The sequence below is a fragment of the Centropristis striata genome, chromosome 9 (assembly GCF_030273125.1).
Source record: "Centropristis striata isolate RG_2023a ecotype Rhode Island chromosome 9, C.striata_1.0, whole genome shotgun sequence".
Lineage (NCBI taxonomy): Eukaryota > Metazoa > Chordata > Actinopteri > Perciformes > Serranidae > Centropristis > Centropristis striata.
This window is the reverse complement of record NC_081525.1, coordinates 37,692,876-37,715,337: the sequence shown is the minus strand read 5'-3', so window position 1 is coordinate 37,715,337 and position 22,462 is coordinate 37,692,876.

Genomic DNA, 22,462 nt, shown 5'->3' with positions numbered 1-22,462 from the left:
GCTGTCCTCTTCTGCTGCAAAACAACACTGCTCACGGGCTTGTGTGTGTGTCTGCCTCACTTTCTTGTGAACAAAGCCAAAGCAGACAACACTTCTCCAGCTGTATTTCTTCTAATACAACACACCAACATGCTGCACAGGAAGCCTGCACCCCTGATGGAAAATTCAGATCTGTAATTCTTCACATTTTTTTTTCCAGTTGTAATATTAACCTTCCCTGTGCTGACGTTCAGGCAGCTACCTTCAGCACAGTTTGATTAAATGTTTATCATTTTCACGTGACATGCTTACACTTCACAACAGGCTGGTTTGAATTCATGTGTATCATGTGCTGTTTCCTGCAGGGAAAAGGCCAACTAACTACCTTCAGGTTTTCTGTCTTCTCCCTTGCAGGGCCTCTTCAATCCCCACCCCCTATTCTTACACACAAACGCACTAAATCTCTCTCTCTCTCTCTCTCTCTCTCTCAAACACACACACACACACACACACACACACACACAGACACGCGGATGTGAACACACACAAAGATGCACACATAACTGAGCACACAATCGGTATGACACATGAGAACACATAGAAATGCTTACACGCACACACACACACACACACACACACACACAGTCACACACACACACACACACACACACACACACACATTCCTACCCGCTCGGCTGGGACGGTATGTGAACAAACCACAGGCAGGGAGAGGTAGAGAAGGCCAGGCCTCCACTCTTACTGATTACTGCAGGAGAGAAGAGGAGAGAGGAGGCTGCTGCCAGCTCCTCTCACAATGACCTGCACACACATACACACATATGCATGCACACACACACACACACACACACACACACAAAGAGAAACGATAAATCTCTCTGCTGACAGCTACACTACTGTATGTTCAAACGCAGACAACAGTACATGCACGTTAACACACATTTAAAAAAGATTCTTAACCAGAAGAAATGTTGACACACCCAGACACAGTTGTAGACACACACACACACACACACACACACACACACAGGTATATCTGTTTTAAACCACACAGTACGACATACATTAATGCTTTTACAGCCCCCACTCTCGGACAAACATTTACACTGGCTCCCCTTCTTCCACACCTCTCCACCCTCTTAAACTCCTGTTCTAACACCCCTGTGTTTATAGAGCTGCGCTCACACACTCCCATGTGTCACACTCAGACCTTCAGACATACTGTACAAGCCCTGTCGCACACCGTCACACAACAGTTCAACTTCACAGTAGAGGTTATGCAAATGAGTGTAGTGTGCATGCGTGTGTGATGATAACATTAGCATAATCATATATTTTATTACATTATATTTGAGATAAAGAAAAAAAAATATCTTAAGCTGCTCTAGCATTTATTTTGAAAATGTATAACAAAACAAAAATAATGAAAGTAACACAATGTATCAGTCACAACTCACATTTCAATGTTCTTCAGGCGAATTCACAAAGAGTGGCGCATCATCTTGTCTATGTCAAGGTCTGATTCACAAAAGATATTGAGCTAATGATATAATGATATAAGCACACAAACACACAAAATAAGTTATGCAGCTGAGTGCAGTTTACATTTTATTTTGTTTATGTCTGATTTCAATTATCCATTTAGAAAAGTCTTTATATTGGCCAAATTCTAAATTTTGACTTGATGTCGCCAAAATCATCAGCATCTGTACCTGATTTCATGGCAATTCACCCAAACCACAAATAACTTCACTAATAACTGAAATGTCAACCACATGGTGGAACTGGGAGGATCACCAAAGTCAGAGAACTCATCTTCTGGGGACTATGAATGTTCCCAAAGTTTTAGAGCAATCCATCCGATACAGTAGTGAGATACTTCAGTCTGGACCAAAGTGGTGGACTGACTGGCTAATGTTGCCAGACTCAGAGCTGAACAGCTACTGTGGATAAATATCACTGCTACTTTAGCTCACAAACGAACAAAGACCCACTCCAGGCTTGATAAATTATGTGTCAGGAGATCGATGTGTTGCATATATCAGGTTGTGTCAAAACATTGGCTCAGTGATCGCCGAATGGTTTCTGTCCACTGTACTGGCAACATAGCAAGTGCTGAGATGCACATACACGCACAAGATTGTACTTCTAAACTTTTGAGAACCTTTAAAGGGAAACTTTGCTGGTTTTCAACCAGCTTTGTGTCATTGCAGTGTGATAGTTACCTTTAACCCTTTATCAGGCGAAGAACTGTATTTGGTAACTTCAGTGGATATCAAAATGGGGTAGAGAAAAAAGTTGCAAATTTACTAGATTAAAGTGGCAAATTTACAAGAAAAAAAGTCGCAGATTTAAGAGATTTAAAGTGGCAAATCTGTGCGAAAAAAGTCGCAGATTTACGAGATTTAAAGTGGCAAATCTACAAGAAAAAAATTTGCAGATTTACGAGATTTAAAGTGGTGAATCTGCGAGAAAAAAGTTGCTTTTTTCCCACTTCTTTCTCGTAAATCTGTGACTTTTTTTCTTATCGATTTGCCACTTTAATCTAGTAAATTTGCAACTTTTCTCTCGAAATATTACCTGAAGTTACCAAATATAGTTCTTTGCCCGATAAAGGGTTAATCAGATTAACAGTATTTGGCGTTCCTTCATGTTGCCAGCTCCCAGAGCTTACCGCTCATTTTCGGGCAAAAGTTTACCGGATGACACGTTCGGACACATATGCGACGTCCTGCAGATGTTTGCTGGCAAATGAGCAGGAAGCTCCGTGTTAAAAGTCAGCAAGGTTTCACTTTAATGACACAAAGGATTTGCTTGGCCCAACCCTCACACTAAGGACAGGTTCAGTTTGTACAAGACTTTAGTCTGTTATGATGGTCACTGTGTCAGACAATTCAATTATTCATGAATTCTTGTCGTGACATGGCTGAGAGACACGACGGACTACACGTTGGTCCTTTTCATCTTTCACAACTCACTGTTGGTGAGTCATGCAAGGTCATCAAGTACAGACGCTTTTGACTACCTGGGAATGAGTCTCAACATTCAACTATTTTTCTCCAGAATCACTTTTTGCATCATTGCGTGTCCTCCCCTGCACCAACTTGCGCTTTTTCTCTCCATCAATTTATGGCAGAAATGTCTTGGTACTTTCTGCTTCACCTTTATGGCAGATTACAATGATTACTTGTGTATATAGTTACTACACTGTAAAACCCAATGTTGCTTGTTTGTTATTATAACAAAATTTTCCTTTTCAATACAACAAGATTTGTGCAAAAAGTCATTTTAACCTAAAATATTGAGTCAAATAGCAAGAATCATTTGAGGTAACTTCTTTTCCCTTGTTGTCTTGACATAAAATTATTTAATTATTTTAAAGGCAGCATTGACACTCAAATATTTAAGTTGAAACAATAAGTTGGGTTTTACAGTGTATGAATGAGCTGCCTTTGCACATCAGACAAGCCTCCTCACTGTCCATTTTTAAAAGTCATCTTAAAAACTATTTTTATTCCTTGGCTTTTAACCACGCACGAGACTCTGCTCTTGTTTTTAGTGTTTTATGGTTTGCTTTAATTTATTGGGTTTTTTTCTTAAATTGTCTTTTAAAAAGCAATGAATCGATTTATTTTAGTGTTTATTTCCTGTTTTATTTATTTTATTGTCTCTTGTTCTGTTGGTTTATGTACAGCACTTTGTTGCGGCTGTGGTTGTTTTAAAGTGCTTTACAAATAAAGTTGAGTTGAGTTGAGTTAGTTTGCATACTGCCTCCACTTACCCAAACAGTGGCATTGCTGCATGTGGTTCGCATACTAGCATTTTGTCAAAATAAAAGTTGCTGCTTTCATTCTTGGTGAGAAAATCACATCAAGTTGGCAAAGCCGTGTGTGCCCACGTGTTAGTGAGGGAGCTACTTTTGCTAAAAAACAGTCATTGGTTGGATGAGCTCATAACTCATATTAAGATTGAACATTTTGGCTGTTAAAATAGCCATGGCTATAACCCAATAGCTTGGCCCTTAACACGCCACTGATTTTACCCTAAAACCAGACCGGAACCTGCAAAAAGCCCTTTTAAGTGCAGAGAGGCCAAAATGCTTCACTTTCCAAAAATGTCTTCCCTCTCGGAGTCCAGAATTCAAATTGGTCTCAAAAGGGATGGAAGCACAAGATCACACACACACACACAGACATATTGTATTTCTCCTGTTGCTGGCCAAGTTCTTTGATGTAAAATGGACAGTAAAATGTCCTCTCAAGCATTCATGTGTCCCAATAAAACATCTGCTCAGGACAGGTTCTCCCTGCATCCAGCGGCCTGAAAACAGAGCTCCTTCTTTTTGGGCTTTATGTGTCCCTGGGTTCTCCATGTCTATGTTGGAGCTGCTTTAGCTGTACGAGCCGTTTGCCAAAATCAAAGCCAGGTCCCCCTTCCTACAGACACCAGGATCGCTCTGTTTGTTTCTCTCTTTTACTGTCTCTCCCCTGCTCTAAATCGTCTTTTTTATTCCTCTTCTTTTCCCTTTCTGTGTATTGCCGAAAAATTCTAATTGTCTGTAAAAATAACTCTTTGAACACAAGACATGGCTTCACCTACAGTCATGAATACAGATTGGGATTTGCAGAGATGGAAGATGGAAAAATGCTAAATTAAAGAGTTAAATGTCCAGTGTCGCCTGCAGCTCTGTGTGTTTTGTTTTGATGGGTGGAGGTGGGTTGGAGCTTGGCATCGTTCAGGGTAATGTGGCTCTGGAAAAAAAACAAAAACTATCTCTTCTCCTTCCTATCGCTCAAGCATGCCGCCATTTGCATGTATATTGCAGACATAGAAATGCATATGGTTGAGAGGTTTCTAAACTCCCAAACCGCCGTCTCTTCTTTCTTTTTCTTTCTCTCTCTTTCACTCTGCTCCACATCACCTCATCCCAACCATCTCAAAATCTTTGCAAAATCTCTCCACCGCCATTTTGTCAGATATCTTCTTTCTCCCCTTTTGTCTGAAATATATTAACATACTCCTCTTCTTCTCCTCATCTTCCTTGCTTGCTTAATTTCTCTTTCTTTTGCTCTCCCAATGCAGCTTTTATTGTGAGCCCTGTTCTTTTTTTTTATTAGCAGTCTAGAAAGCGTGACATTTATATGAACTGCTCTTGGAGTTTCTCTTTCCCATTGTCTCAGTGAGGCTGCAGACCCCTCAGCGCCATGGCTCCACACAGGGTCAGCTCTTGCCCTCTGTCGCCATTCATAATTCTCATATCAGCCAGCTATGAAACTTCATATCTTCATATCAACGATCCCTGCCTTTTAATAACACGGGAAATTGCTGGTCTAGGTAGCTGCTTGCAATGAATATTCTGCATCTATCAGCTGTATTCATTAAATCAGACGAAATAACGGAGAGGGACATATCTTGTTAACTATTGTTTTATGAAAAAAATGTAATCTGCCATTTACAAGCGACAATGATGTTCATTTCTCCTGGTTTTGTTTGCAGGAAAAATGCCTTCATATGATTTCATATGATTCTCTCTCTCTCTCTCACACACACACACACACACACACACACACACACACTATTGCATGTGCAACACAGTGATGATGAGTGTACTGGAGCCTCTAATGACCACAGAACATTTCCCCTCCCACTGCTAAGTCTTCTCATGAGAGCAACCTGGAAACAGAACCTGTGTGTGTGTGTGTGTGTGTGTGTGTGTGTGTGTGCGTGTGTGTATGCGTGTGTGTGTGTGTGTGTGTGTGTTAGGCACATGCGCACATGCTCACATTAGCAGACGCAGCTCCTGACTGATCTGTTTAAAGACACACCAGCCACTCTGATTACCGTCTCCATAGCCAGCCATAAATAATGAGATTTAGCTCAATTAGGATCCTCTTGAGGTGTAAAACAAGTGGAGAGGCTACAGTTAGCCTCCAGTAATCCACACAGCTTCTGCTCGGCCTGCTAGTGGATTACACCCCCCGGGTCACTGTTTATCCTTTACGTAAACTAACTGCTGTGTGCAGTGCTCGGGCTGCAGAGCGGAGCGGAGCAGAGCAGACACCTCCTGGCCCGATAGCATCTGATCTCTCAGCTACTTGACGAACAACAGGACACTCCAGCTTCCACCTTCCCCCCAGCAGCAGCACCATCATGGCCAGTGCTCCATCCATCTTCCAGCTCTTACTCTGGATCTCTATCTCCACTGCTCAGACATGGGGACTGTAAGGGCAATTCAATCTCAGTCATATCTGCTGAGAAATGGTGTTTCTGCTGTCGCCTAATACGGTGGGCGTAGGACTACACGTGTGTAACACCACACAGGAAGTCTCACACATAGGGATGACTTTTAACCACTGATTTCAGCCGATTACATTGACTGAGAGAAGCCGCTGCTAATTCATGTTAGCATTAATTGGAGCATTAACTGGGATGTTAGTTTTGGCTAGCAAAAAAACAAAAACAAAATGTATCTTTCTTACCTCAGAAAAATTGAAAATACAGTGTGAAAGGGTCAAAGTTATGAGACCAAATTGGTAAACATCCTCTTTTCTATCTATACAACCTTATATATAACTTTATTGACACGTTGCCGTGGATACGCATTGCTCTGCTTCTCTCCTGGTGACGGCTCGCCTTGTCAGTGACCTGTCAATCAAAGCTAGCCCCGCCCCAAATCATATGATTCTTTATCTTCTATTTTCTTCTAAATGGGGCCATTATTAGAACTATTGACATCAAATTGTCTTGAAGATGATTTTTTACTAGTGATTGAGACCATAATGTTGTCCTGAAGAAAATTTCTGAGGTAATAAATCAAGTCAGAAGTTTTCAAATTTTGCACTGAAATGAATGGGTAGATTTTTTTTGCAGCCAAACTTAGCACCCCTGCTGGAATTTTCAGTAGATTGCAGCTTAAGGCACTTCCTGGTTGGCCTCCATGCTCAGACACGGAGATTGCCGCCTGGATCGGCCCGATTTGATAAAAAAAAACGATAGATCGAAAAATTAGATCAAAGGTTAAAATCACCGATCCGATCGCATTATACGTACATGTGCTTTACAAGTTTTTGTTATGGTGTCATATACATTCCGGATCCAAAGGTGGCGGTAGTGCGCCGAAACGCTGCCGCTTTAAAACGAAGAAGAAGAGTTGTGTTGTGGTCACGCAGCCTGCATGCACCTACACACATCCACAACATGTCTGCCAAATGGAACTTTTTTGAAGTGAGTGAGTCCGATGTCGCACACGCTAACTGCAATTTATGCAAACGTTTATTGCCTTGTGGGGGAAACAACCCAACCAGTTTCAACACGACAAATTTAATAAGGTACTTGAAGTCATTTCACACAAAAGAACACAACGATTTCCTGAAACAGACAAGTAAAAAGAAGAAAAAAACACAGACCCCACAGGCTCTCTTGCAAGGTCAATCTAGGTAATCTAGTAGTATTTAGTAAATAAATGATTACAAGGTTAACATAAATGAAAGACTATAGGCTTGTGCATGAGTGGATGAATGGGGGGGGGGGGGGGGGGGCAGGGACGATTCACACTTATGTCACTGACATGATTTCTCTTGTCTCTAGATGAACATCTTTTTCTTTTTTTTTACAGCGGGGCTTAACTAGCAGTGGTTGATGTAGATTGTCTCGGTGCTGGATGCTTTACAAATTTGTGGCAACATGGAGTCAAGGAAGTTCACCTCCATGAACTCCCTTAAAAAAAAGATCTCACTGTTGCAGTTAGCTCACTTTCCCCTAACTGTCATCACTCAGCGATAACATTTTTTGCTGAAGTGTAGCCTGGTTACTTGCTGAGTAACCAAGCTACACTGTAACCAAAATGATATGCTTACAATTAACAACAGAGCTAGCTGTGGGTTCATGGAGTATTTTAAAATGACTCAGGATATCAGCATCAAGGACTGGAACAACCCATTTTATAAATCTGTTTTACAGACTTTAACTTCTTTCAGGTTGAGCAAGGATTGAACTGGATATTGTCCCAAATATGGCAGCAAACTGCACCGTCACTCTATATAAAAGTGACCGCGCCGACTGGTCTGAGCTCAGCTGGGAGGTGAGATGTTGGATGCTAATGGTCCTGGCTATTTTCTGCAGATCAGTGTAAGGAGTCCCTGAAGTTGAAAACCAATCATCATGCCCAAATCATGATCTTTTCACAGTGTAATGCAGTTTGATAGTCCAGCAATGCTCTAAGTTTGAGTTATCCATGGTCGGCGCCAACTCAAAATCAGCTCTGTTTTGTTCATTGGCAAAAGATGAGCACATTTCACAAGGCAACCATGCACACAAGGATAAGCAACATCACTCGGCGTGTAGTACAGAAAATCCATGTATTCAGGCAAGGAAGGTAATGCAATAAACAAGAGTATCCGATGACTTATATGCATGCCACAGTGATGACGGAACTGCACAGACAGTGTTAACACATGTAAGACGACACACGTTGGATCTTCATACGGTTATACCAGCCGACTCTATTCTGAATGATTGACAGCTGCACGTCTTTGCAGGTTAAAAAAAAAAACTGCAAACTTCACCTCGGAGGTTCGAGCGCACCTTAACACCAATATGTGACAAAAACTGTAGTTTTGCAGGAGAATGGAATGTCTCCCAGAGAGGTGTGGTCTGCCTGTCTGTCTGTCTGTCTGTCTGTCTGTCTGTCTGTCTGTGCTTCCATTTTACGGCATGTCGGTGAGGCCGACACAGATATGGTTTCACTCCCCTTGGCAGAGCCAGGCCCCGCTTCTGACAGCAGGTTTTATTTGATGTGGACGTCCCGTGTTGGGTTTCAGAGCTGGATTCAACATATGATCTCCATTATGACCAGAGGAGGAACGCATGCTGGTGGATGACTGGTGACTGTGGGCAGACAGGAGAGGAGGAGGAGGGGGTGCAAGAAGAGATGGAGGAAGGCCAACAGATGGAGAGTGGTGTGGAGGGAGGGAGAAATGTAGAGGTAGAGAGACAAATGGATCAGGTTGATGAGACGAAAAAGATGATGAAATGGATCAAATGAATTAAATTAAAACAGAAAAATGTGAAGGACTACTTGAGAAATGTGAATGGGGTTTGGTACAATAGGCAACAAACTGGTCAATTTTTACATGTTTCGCTATTTTGCTTCCATAACATGTCTTCTTTAAGGTTATTTGAAATAAATCCCAAATACACATTTCGGGGGTTTATTAAACAACACTTTGTCCGTTTGCATTTGTCGATTTCTACTAAATTCACACAAAAAAATAGCATTAGATAATGCCTCAATTGCATTTTATACATGCAATTCAGAAAATGTGTGATACAAAGCACAATTGTCTAAATGTAAGCAATCAAAAGAGGTAGTTTAACAGCTATCCATTCGTTATTTTTATCCTATTCACCAGTAGTATCGTGCAAAATATTTGGAATTTTATATCTTAAAGGGCACTTTTTCAACTAGTTTTTTTTCTCATCCAGAGCTAGATAGAAGTCTCCACATCAGTAGCACTTACATCCATCAAACTTTCTAGTTTTATTCCTTCTTCATTGTTAAGGCTTTTACACAGCGATTTGTCACCAGCTTCAAACATTATGACATGATTGAATGGGTGTTATCAGTGGTTGTCATTCCCATAAGTATGGGTGACTAGGGACCTGCTCCATCTGCTAGCATTCTGAAATGGTTTAGCAGCTCATTCAATGGCAGATACCGAAAAAATAAGCAGTTATGTTTAGCTGAAAGGCTGCAGTTTTGTTACAATTACTACAAGACTACTTCTCTAAAGTAAGGGCAAAAAACCCTCCTTGTTAGTCGTAGTGAAAGAGTTCAGAAAGTAAAATACATCCATGTAAATGCAAAAAGTTGTTACGAGAAAGTCACAAGTACCAAAGTGGCATAGTTACATTGGTGACGTAAAAAACGTAATGTACGGAGGTTACATTTACATTTAGTCATTTAGCTTTTATACAAAGCGACTTACAGGGAGAAAAAAAGCAAACAATCAAGGTGCAATAAGAGCTATTAGTGCATCAATAAGTGCTAGTCACAATTCTTTAAGAAGTAGAATTATTAGTCCGTGGCCTAGCGGTTAGGAATCCGGCCTGTAACTGGAGAGTTGCCGGTTCGAATCCTGGTACTGACAGGTCTATTGTTTATTGTTAAAAAGATTCCCATTAGCTGTCACCAAAAGTGGGAGGAGCTAGTCTTCCTGGGCTCCACAAGACAAAACAAAAATCACTTAACAATTAAACATTGTAGACATTATTATATACGTCATCAGAAATCATTCCGAATAAGTTATTACATTCATATCTATTACATTAATTCTCACTTTCATACAGTAAATATGTTAATTCACTACTCACAAATTTAAATAGTGCATTCTCAAGTAATAATTAAAAGACACTTTACTATTCAGTTCACGTATATTCAGTAGGCAATTATTCCAATAACTGATAGCACGATAAATAACTGTTCTCTTTAAGGCATTTGATTTTGGACATGGTAACATCATCTGTTACCATATTAATAAAGTAATCTTCTTCTTATTATTAGTTTTCACATGGGACACCAAGCCGGTCTTCTAAATGAAGGTCCTGGGTGCTTTTGACCCCTCTGCTGAGCAACTTTTTGTGCTTTATACTCCTTTTCCTTTGCGTCCCCATTCACTTTCACACTCCGTAAGTCACTTCCGCCTTGGTGTCGTTCATAATTATTAGAGCCGCTAGAGGGCGCCGCCAATAACACACATTAATATCGCATAGACCATTCAATGGGCTGATAATAACATGCTGGACCTACTAGAAGGTGGAGCAGGCTCTTACTCCCCATACTTATGATAACCGCTGATAACTATTGAATAGTGTGATAACAAACTAATAACGTGGACGTGTTCATCATCACTAATGGCCTGATTTATAGAGCATTTTATTCCTAATAACATGGCGAGAATCGTTTTTTTTTAATGGTTGCTGACAGCATTTTTTGATTTGTAGAATGATAAAAACAAATATCAAACATTTTTTAACCTGGCTTTCTCCAATCAGATTCCTGTTCTGGAAATGTAGGCAAATTACTGCATAATTACCATAAATTTCAGAAAACGTATTATACAAAAAAATATTGTCTTAATGCAAGTAATCAACTGGGAAAATTAGTTAAAATGTTTTACCCTATTTATCAATCTCCCCTTAAGTCTGTTTCATACAATACATGCCCTCCGTTTTTTTACAGCTAAGATTTTATGCAAAAAAAAATTTGCCTTCAGATTTTTCAGTAGACAACTTGCCTTTTTATTCCACAATCTGTGGTCAGTGGTTTGGTTTGATTTCAGGATCCTACATTTAGTGCACATAACAGATGCTGATGACACTAAGGAAATGTGTATTTTCTTCTCGATATGCAGATGAACCACATGGACATCATATACCATCTGTTCATTTATTACATAAAAGTCAGCACTATTATTGGTGTTGGTGTTATTGCCATGTTGTATATGTCGAGCATGTCTTTATATTTAGAATATGCAATATCCATCTTCTTCAACTTGTTTGATTTTTCACCTACTTAATAAAGTAATTTTAGTTCATAAAAGTGAAGATGTAAACATAGCAACCATTACAGTAATAGTTACATATGAGAGTGGTTTAGCTTAATGGGAAATAAATGTATCTTTTCAGAGAAGAAATTACAAATGACTCATCTTTTTCAGTATATCAGTAGTGGAGTCTTCAGTAGCACACAGCTCGTCTAGCCCGGATGGGGGTTGATATTTGATCAAACATAATCTATGACATACACCAGGCCTATATTTAATGATATCACAAGTCTCACAGTTAACTTTATGAACCACTTCCAGCATTAGTTCCACTGTACTGGAAATGAGGAGGATGTAATACATTAGCCTATATTACAAACAGAAATGAAATGAAAACAACTATTAGCTCGGGATAGAAATTGCTAATCTCATACAGCATGTACTATGCTTCATGAAACTTAATTATATGTTGGCACAATACCTGATTGTTACTTAACTAATGGCCTACTTAACTAATGCAGCCCTCTAAAAAATCGGGAATCTGTTCCAACTAATAGATTCAAGGTGTTAGATGGTATTTTGTTTAAAGCGAGAAGAATTAATTACACAGAAAGTCTTACATATCACCTGCTGTGAAAGGTCAAAAAGACAAGTGCCTTGACTACGGCAAACAGAGGTTTTGTTCAACAAATGTATTCATTCTGTGCAAGTAAGTCTGAGAGTATAAGAATAACTGTATGGATAAACATGCACTCCTTCCAAACATCTTATTATAGTCAAACTCCAATGAAGTGGAGGTATAATTGATGTACGATGGCAATATTATTATTAATATTAAAGTAAAACAGCAACACTGGCAATCGGTTTTGACAATTAGAAATCAAACTTCACACGGATGATGTTCCGCATGACCTTCAGGGTCCCAAAATTAAATTCAAGCACCAAAAATTATTTTTCACATCATTATATGTGCATTTACATGCTATTTACGTCAACATAGGACAGCCTTGCAAATGTAATTCTCCAATAATGGGGGTAAGTTGCTTATGGTATATAGCCTCCCATCTTCCCTTGTGTTGATAATAACTTGGCCTAACTCTAATACCAATGTGTTTAATAATTTGATGGAGGAGGAGGGGGGAGAAAAAAAATCATATTTATTGGATTTAACTGTTTTGGGGGCTCTCTCTCCGTCAAATTGAGCCTGCACACCATTCTATAATTCCTTCTTATCGGCCAGAGGCTTTAGTTATTTACTTTAAAATGGACTAATTTCTTATTCCAGCGGAGGGGGGACCGGCCGCTGACTTGAACAGCTGCTTCATGACCCAAAAAACTGTCAGTCTTTCCCTGGAATAAATTGTGGAATGTTCCATTTGGCGGCGCGGGGGTGGCGCAATATGGGAGATACCAAGACTGCTTTAAAAAAAGACGCGACTTTTTGTTGTAGCGACATAAACACATAAACTTAAGCATTTGAATGTGTCTTTTTCTACTTGTGTGACATTGGGTGCTGTTTAAAGCCATTTTAGACACGTTGTTTTGTATCGCCCACCCCTGCTCCTGAGAGCAGAGATTCGTGTAGGCTCATAGTAGAATCAATTCACAGAGAGGGCAGCTTGAAACCGGCCGCTCATGCCTGTGCGCCTAGTTTGGAGAGAGTGGCGTGTCGGGCAGCTTGGAGTTTAATAGTCCGGGTAGCATCCGTGCTGTATGTACATGTCTGCCTCCCCATGTGTACGTGCATAGCTGTTACGGCTGTTAAAAAAAAAAAAAAAAAAAAAAAGAGGGGGGGGTTACGAGAGAGGAAGAAAAAAAAATGTGCTCGGAATTTTGATTTGACATGTTGTTAAAGCTCTGATTGAATCTTTGTTTTAGGCGCAGCGGAGGTTTATGACAGATGTCGTGGTGAAATAAAGTTAGTGCTCCAACCAAGTCCGCTCTGCCTGGTGGATCTCTCTCTCTCTCTCTCTCTCTCTCTCTCTCTCTGGGGTGTGTGTATGTGTGAAACAAAGCGACTGGCACTCAGAGAGAATTTTCCCTCCCAAAAACACACACACACACACACCAAACTTTTCACCGTGGCAAAACAGATCTGACACAGAATCACATTCATTTTGACACTTGTCACACACAGTTGGCATGACTCAGATGGCTGCAAAGTTGACAGGCTTCATGCACAGCTGCCTCTATTATTTGTCCATGTGCACAAAGAAACATGGGTAAAAAAAACAAGTCCAGCATTCAAATTTCATTTTTCAAGATTTGTCAAATTAGGGATACTAATAGCAACCCATAACTAGTCTTAATAAATATTCCGTGTTAAATCTGTGGCATCTTTAATATTAATATTTTCAAAAGGCAAATGTACACAATCCCGTTAAGACCGTTACTCTGCGCTTCTTTCTTCTAACTTCTCATCTCCGGGTCACTTTCTTGCACAGGGTACACAGAGCGAGAATACATTACATTTTCATCATTTTCTCTTGAGTGTAATCTCTGAGATGAATTATTCACAAATATACACTACAATAGCCTGTCCAATCAATCCCCCTGATGAACTCTCCTTCTCCTTCCTTTAACTGTCTCTGACTGTCGCTTCTCTCTCATTATTCTGTTCATTTCCTCAGTCAGTCACACACACATCCACACATGCTGCTCTGTGTGTTTTCGCCTGTTTATATACGTGTGTGTGTGTGTGTGTGTGTGTGTGTCAGTGGTGGTGGCTTGTTTAATGCACTGCAGGTTGGCTCCTGCAGCAGGTCTGGCCAGATAAGAGCAGCACACAGCTTTCTGCTGGGAGGGAGAAAGAGAGAGAGGAACATTGCCTCTTCACTCACATAAACCATTAAATTGTAATAATGGGGCCACCAGTGCTCAAACCTGGATCCATAGCGCCCCCTGTGGGTGATTAGCTGAGTGACAGCCCAAGTGACAGGGTCCTTGTTGCTGGTTTTGCTGTGTTTGTGCACCCCGCTGCTGAATTAGGCACTCATGACAATTATTTGGGGTTGATCAGAACAAAGATGCAACAACTATTTGCCTTTGCACTGCAGCTTGTGGTTATGAAGACTAGCAGCGTGGGATTTCTGAGGGGAAGGAGAGATCATGGGAAGAAAGGGAGGGAAAACGAGCTGAAGTCAAAGAGAATAATTTGGAGCCGCAGGGCCGTAGCTACATCACTGTGGACCATCGACTGTGTAAAATATGGACTATAGTCTCCATGGTGTGTGTGTGGCACCCACCTTGGCGGTACCTGATTACTCCTCACTTATTCAAAAATGGGCAAAGACATGGCGAAAGAGCTGAACCAAGCCTGGTTGCATAAACATGCCACCTGTGACGGTACTCACCTGTCACTCAACGTGGCCACATCCCTAATCATGCACAACTTTAACATGTAGTATGGTTTAAACGAACATGGAACAGGAATCTGTGAAATAGCCACGGATTCGCTTAACTCAAAATCCGTGGAATAGCCACGGAATCACTCAAATTTCCATGAAACTGACACGGATTTCGCTACAATGCAAGTTAATGACAGTCATATCCCGTGGCTATTCCATGGATATTTGTTCCTATTGGTTTGTTCCAAGTCACGTGACTTTCAAGGTTCTGGCGGTCAGAACAAAAAACATGGCGGACAGTTCTCTCATTTTTAGTGAAAAAAATCAATATTTTCACTTAGTTTCTGCATAAAAATGGATTTTGATCACATTTCTAGCGAGAAATATATGTTTTATTTTCTAAATATTCACTCAGTGAATGTACATAATCACTTTGCATGTTGGAATAGCCACGGGATATGACTGTCATTAACTTGCATTGTAGCGAAATCCGTGTCAGTTTCACGGAAATTTGAGTGATTCCGTGGCTATTCCACGGATTTTGAGTTTATCGAATCCGTGGCTATTTCATGGATTCCTGTGAGACCAGGTTGGTTTAAACAGGTGAGTTGTATAAAAAATAATCACCATACAGTTGTCATGAATGGGGAAATTAGCTACAGAGAACAAAATACTTTTTGCACCAGGCTGTAAATATGTTTATTTCTGCTGTAAAGTTGGGCATTTCCACATGGAGATCTAAAAGGGATTGAGTCCATTTTGTAGCCAGCCTCCATTGGTCACTTGAGGAACTGCAGTTTTTGGCTTTTTTATCACCCTCATAGGTTGCTGCTTATTGTGGATTGATGTCCTCAATATTTCTTCTATTTTTGCCTTAGCTTATACATATATTTTTTTAAATATAGCCTTTTCAGGAAACAGACTTGATTCCTGAAAGTGTTGAAACGTATTTTGGTGGCCAGTGAAAAATGTCGAAGTGGGAGTGGGGTTATGCCAGGAGATTTTGGACTCATGACCTTGGTATTGGTATATAAAATTAGAGGTAAGGCTCTGTTTAGAGCTACTGTCTAGAGCAGCTGTTCTCAACCTTGGGGTCGGGACCCCAATTGGGGTCGCGAGATGATTTCTGGGGGTCGCCAAATCATTTTGGAAGTCAGCTCTGTCTCCACTGTGTTAAAGTGTTTTAGTCTTTTTGGTCATTTAATGTCTTTTTTTGATAATTTCCTGGTCAATTTGTGTCTTTTTTGGTAATTTTGTGTCTTTTGTGGTCATTTTGTGTCTTTTTTGGTCATTATGTTTGCTTTTTTTGGTCATTTTGTGTCTTTTTTTGATAATTTTCTGGTCAATTTGTGTCTTTTTTGGTAATTTTGTTTCTTTTTGGGGTCATTTTGTGTCTTTTTTTGATAATTTTCTGGTCAATTTGTGTCTTTTATGGTAATTTTGTTTCTTTTTGGGGTAATTTTGTGTCTTTTTTAGGTCATTTTGTGTCTTTTTTGTCATTTTGTCTCCCTTTTTTTGTAATTTTGTGTCTTTTTTGTCATTTTGTGTCTTTTGTGGTCATTTTGTGTCTTTTGTGGTCATTTTGTGTCTTTTTTGGTCATTTTGTTTGCTTTTTTTGGTCATTTTGTGTCTTTTTTTGATAATTTTCTGGTCAATTTGTGTCTTTTTTGGTAATTTTGTTTCTTTTTGGGGTCATTTTGTGTCTTTTTTTGATAATTTTCTGGTCAATTTGTGTCTTTTATGGTAATTTTGTTTCTTTTTGGGGTAATTTTGTGTCTTTTTTAGGTCATTTTGTGTCTTTTTTGTCATTTTGTCTCCCTTTTTTGTAATTTTGTGTCTTTTTTGGTCATTTTGTGTCTTTTGTGGTCATTTTGTTTGCTTTTTTTGGTCATTTTGTTTCTTTTTTGGGTGATCTGAACTGTGCGAGTGAGATTCTGTTCAGTGAGCGGGGGTCGCGGACAACATGGATTCTAAATTGGGGGCCGTGACTCAAAAAGGTTGAGAACTACTGGTCTAGAGGCAGGAAGAACAAAACACCTTTCCCATATGAAGGATTCGTTCCAGCCAGTACCAATAACTGAAATGGGTTAAACCCCACTGGTTGATGGAAGTCCACACACACACACACACACACACACTGCAATTCAAAGTACAACTGACATGTGTGTTGTCCCAAGCCTGAGGTTGCAAGGACCATAAAATCTCAGTTTTTTTTCCCTGCGTCAACAGAGAAATAGTGATTGTGGGAGACACAGAGAGTGAGACAACAGAGCCTATTTGCATTCAATGAGTCAACATGTCAGCGTGAAAAGTACAATCCGTTCCTACTCTGTTTTTTTAGTTTTTCCTCCTCCACCACATCCACACACAAATATAGGATCTATTTTTAGCCAGATCCGCCAGAGACACACAAACACACGAGACCCCCTACCTTTCTCTATCGTTCTCTCTCCAGTTTGTCATCAATGGGAGCCCAGCTGCTGCCAAACTCATTCACTGCACACAGAGCGAAGGCCGGGCCCGGTCAAGTTACTGAAGTGGCACTACAGTAGGCAATTTTTCTCTCTTTACCTAAAGTGTGTGAATGTATGGCAGACAAATCAGAGCTTTGATCCAGCCTGCACCTCCTGTGTGGTGGGTGAAAGGGAAGTCAAAGACACAAATTTGCACCCTGTGGCCTCAAAAAAGCAAGAGGAATTGACCTGGTTCGACCAAACAACAAAAAGTCTGAAGATATTCTGTAAAGTTTGTTTTGCCAAGTTGTTCTAGCACAAAATCCTTCACTTAGCCTGATTCCTTTCACTTCACAAAAGGCTCCAATGGGGAGTATCAATGGTGCATTCACTGCCCTACAGTATGTCTGGTGAAACCTGGTCTCACAGGAATCCGTGAAATAGCCACAGATTCGCTTAACTCAAAATCTGTGGAATAGCCACGGAATCACTCAAATTTCCGTGAAACTGACACGGATTCCGCTACAATGCAAGTTAATGACAGTCATATCCCGTGGCTATTCCATGGATATTTTTTCCTATTGGTTTGTTCCAAGTCACGTGACTTTCAAGGTCCCGGCGGTCAGAACAAAAAACATGGCGGACAGTTCTCTCATTTTTAGTGAAAAAAATCAATATTTTGACTTAGTTTCTGCATAAAAATGGATTTGAATCACATTTCTAGCTAGAAATATATGTTTTATTTTCTAAATATTCACTCAGTGAATGTACATAATCACTTTGTATGTTGGAATAGCCACGGGATATGACTGTCATTAACTTGCATTGTAGCGAAATCCGTGTCAGTTTCACGGAAATTTGAGTGATTCCGTGGCTATTTCACGGATTCCTGTGAGACCATGTTGGTCTGGTGACCACACTTTCCACTCTTCACTCTAATTTCTCCCCGGCTAATACATCTGAGTGTAATGTAATAGAACACCATCTTGTAGAGAAGCTTCTTTGCTTTGATTATGTGTCACAGCTGACAACAAGGAGGCATGTTTTGATATTTCCTTCTGTCTGTCTGTCTTTCACACAGCCAACCAGCATGTTATGCTAATTGGACACATGCACTGGAAGCTCTGTTGTGCTGCCCCTGCTTTGTGTTTGATTATGTATTCATTGTATCTGGTCTGTTTATGATGCAATGACAGAGAAGCCCGAGCAAATTTTTGTCTGGTTTTCTATTTTGAGTGAATCTTGTTTGAGAAGACGCTTATTAAAATCAACCTAAAATGCTTGATTCAAATAGTTCGGCGACCTGTCCGGGGTGTACCCAAACCTGGTCTAATGTCAGAGTTTGGATAAGCAGTTGTGGATAATAAATGGATGGATGCTTGATTCAACTAGTTACAGGTGAGTGTGGAAAGAACAATGTGTGGTAATATACACTGTAAAAAATGTTGTGTTGTAAAAAATGTACAGTAAAACTGTCAAATTACATCAGAAATAGGGCGTAAAATTAAAAATATGTCACTTTTAATTACTGTAAATCAAAGAATTGCACAAAACTTTAACTTTCACTGTCATAAACTGTAGAAAACACACAGTTTTGCTGTAAAATATAACATACTCATGTAAAGTTAATGGAGAAATACCATGATGTGTGAATGAATGACACAATTACCCTAAAAATAACGGGACTTTTCAGTCTAAATTACAGTTTTTGCTGATATTTAAATTTACAGTCGAAAACCCACTCACTGTATTTTTTACGGTGAAGTTCTGGCAACCACAGCTGCCGGGATTTTACCGTAAATTAAACAGATTATTTTTTACAGTGTAATCTGCTCTCATTTGGATTGGTTTACACAGATCTTCTGGTGATGCTACCAGATCGTAATTCAGATAAATTTACTCTTCTGTATGGTCTCTCAAAGTGAGAGCAAACACCTGTGAGCACCTTTTCATTCATAAATTATATATTCCATGTCAGAAGAAAATAAAATAAATACAAGATTATATATAAATTGAGATTTAATTGATCAAATGGCAACACTTTTGTAGGGCTGCTTCCTCTAAGTCAATTAATTGACTAAAAATATATTATTTTAGTCATATTTGTTCATGCTGAATAACTGATTTCCATGAGTGCATCTCTGGTAAACACAATATTTGTGGTTTAAGTGGTGCTTTTGCATGATTCTTTGTGGGGAAACTCATTTTTAAAGACGTGAAGCGAGTTATATCAACTAGTCGACAAAATCCTATGTGTGCTAGTGGACTAAGAATTCCTTCATTTAAAGACAGCCCTACGCTTTTGTTGCAGTGACTATGAATGACAAACTTGTACGATTCTACCCAAAATGTACATGCCAACTCTTAGATTTCTCAAAGTTTAAGAACTTCATCGCAGGTATTTGTCTCCTGCTGTTGGAAGCAGGCAGGTGCTTCATTTATTCTCTCAGCAGTTGTCCCAGCAGCAAAATGTGCTTTCATTTGATGCTGCAGCTCTCATTTGTTATGTTTTCTTCGACCATTTGTCATTCCTTCAGACACAAACCTAATGTATATTGTAGACTAAATGCCACCCATTATTTTTCTTGACTTATTTTCTTGACTTATTATGCCCACCTAAGCTTCTTGTAGTAGGAGAAGCTGCCACATAACAACAAACTGAACAGCAAACATCTGTCATCTATTGCCATAGAACCAGCTCTTTCTTTTTGACATTAAATTATGTCAAAAATTAACTAAAAACACTATTTTGCTGCATAAACGTGTACAATGATTAAATGTATTACATGGGCTCAGGCAAACTCAAAACCAGGCACAGACGGCTCAGCATGGCAGTTTAATAAATACTGAAACTATGCTGCCACCAAGTGGACAGAAACACTTATTACACGTTAAGAAAAAAAACACAAGAGCTAAAACGAATAATTTGATTTTTAAAAACCTATGTAGATACATACAAACACCTTTGTAGACTGTGAGCCAGAGGCCTTATGGTCCAGTATCAGTGGCCCATAAGGCCTTCCCCAAAGAGTGGACACTGGTATATAACTGTATTGAAGCACCTGCTTTTGGAATTAGGTCTTCAACTGTGCAATACTGTTGTTTTCATATGCTTTTTGAAAAAAATTATAAAAACTGAGCTATTATATTGGCTGTAACTCTTTCCAATGTCTTCTTTATTTTTTTGTTCAAAGGTCCCCAATGGTTATAACATAGATTTAGATTATAAAGCTGGTCTAGGTACGGTGGCCCTGAAGTGCAAATCACAACACCAAATCAGAAAACACAACGACAAATCAGAAAACACAACGACAAATCAAAAAACACAGCGACAAATCAGAAAACACAACGACAAATCAGAAAAAACAATGACAAATCAGAAAACACAACGACAAATCAGAAAACACAGCGACAAATCAAAAAACACAACAACAAATCAGAAACAACAACGACAAATCAAAAAACACAACAACAAATAAAAAAAAACAACGACAAATCAAAAGACACAACGACAAATCAGAAAACACAACGACAAATTAAAGAAACACAACGACAAATCAAAAGACACAACGACAAATCAAAAAACACAACAACAAATCAAAAGACACAACGACAAATCAAAAGACACAACGACAAATCAGAAAACACAACAACATTAACCAAACAGACCAATGTCCAATCAGTGATGATGATTTGTCGTTGTGTTTTTTGATTGGTCGTTGTTTTTTTGATTTGTTGTTTGGTGATGTATAAACAATGTCAAAATATCAAAACACTCAATCTATGGAGAAATGCACACAGAGCGTATTCAGTAATGGTTCCTTTAACAAGTCTTTAGGACTCCTATAAGGTTGTGACGTTACACATACGCTATATATCATAGGTAGTCGCTTGCTTAAAAGACTACCTGTAGTGTTTGTTAGTATTTAGAATTATTAGTATTGTAAAAACTTCAATCATCCCCAATTTTAACAATATCCTGAACCTAAAAATCTGTGCGTCAGATATAGAAGACTGCTTTCTCTTTGGTCAAATACACATCAAACAAATGACATGAAAATAAAGTTTGACAACAGAGGGGAAAACACCAAAACATATCAATTAATAGACGTTCATATGGTTTATATGATGCACATGTCATAGACACAAGACTTACACTTATTTATCTTCTAAGCATACTATACACCAGGGATGGGCAACTTAAATGCTGCAGGGGGCCACAATTTTTCATCGTCGCTACCACAGGGCCACATATAGGACCGTACACTTAACCAGATATGATGAAACTGCAGTTTTAAATATGTTTACAGTGCAGTAACTTAACAAATTTCATGCTCAAATGCATTTATAACAGTATAAATAGGAATACAAAAGGTTTGAAGCAAATAAACAATAACCACTTACTGTGATTTTTTTTTCAGTGCAAGAACAGCAGACCAACATTAATTGCAAGAAGTAATTTTGTGCATTTTTGCACTGCACTTTAAGATTTTAATGCTCAAATGCATGTAGTTGTACTGAGGGCCACTTCAAGTGAGGGTGCGGGCCGTATGTGGCCCCCGGGCCTCCAGTTGCCCATCCCTGCTATACACAGTACTACATCGCTCAGAGGTTCAGATCAGTACTAGATCAAACACAAAAAGCAGATTTCAAAGTTTCATCCACATCCAAAAAGTTTCACTGCATGCATCAAACACATGGTCTTATTGCAGCTAATGACTCTTTATACAGCACAACTTTATCTATGAGATTTAAAGTGGTGAATCTGCGAGAAAAAAGTTGCTTTTTCCCCACTTTTTTCTCGTAAATCTGCGACATTTTCCGCGCGGATTTGCCACTGTAAATCTCTTAAATCTGCAACTTTTTTCTTGTAGATTTGCCACTTCAATCTAGTAAATTTGCAACATTTTTCTCTTAATATTAAGTTACCAAATACGGTTATTCGCCCGATAAATGGTTAACACAGTTGAGCATCACTGTGACCGGAAGAAGCAGTCAGGACCGAAATTATGTCGCCTAATGACGCTGCGTAACGCTGAACCTATTCATAAAATAATACACAATAATGTTATAAATCACACAAACTCACCATGTAACCGTTCCCACTATACATCTGCAGCGT